This window comes from Saccopteryx leptura, chromosome 7 (genome assembly GCF_036850995.1).
Source record: "Saccopteryx leptura isolate mSacLep1 chromosome 7, mSacLep1_pri_phased_curated, whole genome shotgun sequence".
NCBI classification, from domain to species: domain Eukaryota; kingdom Metazoa; phylum Chordata; class Mammalia; order Chiroptera; family Emballonuridae; genus Saccopteryx; species Saccopteryx leptura.
This window is the reverse complement of record NC_089509.1, coordinates 52,621,316-52,622,440: the sequence shown is the minus strand read 5'-3', so window position 1 is coordinate 52,622,440 and position 1,125 is coordinate 52,621,316. Positions and strand designations below refer to the sequence as shown.

General features: G+C 39.6%; 1 pseudogene; it reads right to left on the bottom strand.

Annotated features, from left to right (window-relative positions):
- Positions 1-357: 357 nt before the first annotated feature.
- Positions 358-874, bottom strand: LOC136378992 (large ribosomal subunit protein eL32-like; annotated as a pseudogene).
- Positions 875-1,125: the final 251 nt, after the last annotated feature.

The window sequence follows — 1,125 nt, the reverse complement described above, 5'->3', positions numbered from 1 at the left end:
CAGTGAACCGATGGCGAAAGCAATTTTTCTTTACTCAGTCTGCCAATTCAAATGCCAATCTCTTCCTGAGACACCGCCATAAACACATCCAGAAATAATGTTACTATCTGGGCATCCCTTAGCCCAGTCAAGTTCACACATGAAATTAACCATCACGACCACCAAACACTCCTTTTTATATAGAATATGGAGATAACCACACCCGCATTTCTACCTATTCTAAATCTTTCCCCCCTAATATATCCATTCATACAGATGACCAAGTCAAAATGTGTACTGTTCCAATATTCTAGAAAAATATAAATAAAACAAATCAAAATAAAATAGGCTAATCAAAGTAACTCTTCTGGCAAAATTTTATAATTTTATTAACATAAATACAATATCTACACAATCTGTCCATTCATTTTCTTCAATGTGCACCCTGGCACTGGGGTTGATGACTCTGGTGGTCAGCTGAGCCACTCTTTCCACAATGGCTTTGTGATGCTTTGAGGAGACGTGTGAGCAATGTCAGCAAAGTAAGATTTGTTGCACATCAGCAGCACTTCAAGCTCCTTGATGCTGTGGACCAGGAAATTCCGAAAGCTACCGACCAGCATGTGCTTTGTTTTACTGTTGCTTCCATAACCAATGTTCATATCTGGCCCTTGAATTTTCTGAGCACAATATTGTCAAGGCCTCTGGATTCCCTCCAGTTCTGCTTAATTTTGACAAATCAGTCTGACTGGTGCCTGCTTAACTTCTTGGTCCTGTTTTTCACAATTGTGGGTTTCATGAGGTGTCTGAGTGCAGCCACGGTGCTGAATGGGAGGTGGCTGCCACTTCTGTGGGCAGAACAGAGGAAGAGAGGGTTCAAAGTGTCTCTAAGCATAGTTTCCTGCACTTTCTCCACCAATGAGAAACTTAAATAGTCTTCATTATAAAAGATTTGTGTGAGAAGAACATCGACCCCCTTTATAGAAAAGTAACTATAGCATAAGATAATTGGGCACACTTGTATCCAAACTGAGTTCTAAGAACAGTGGGGGACATAGAAAGAAAGGATACTTAAAAATAGAGAAGTCATCAAAAGATTCAAGGTAGCTCTGGAGAAAAATCATGATGTATTTTTTCATCAGTTTC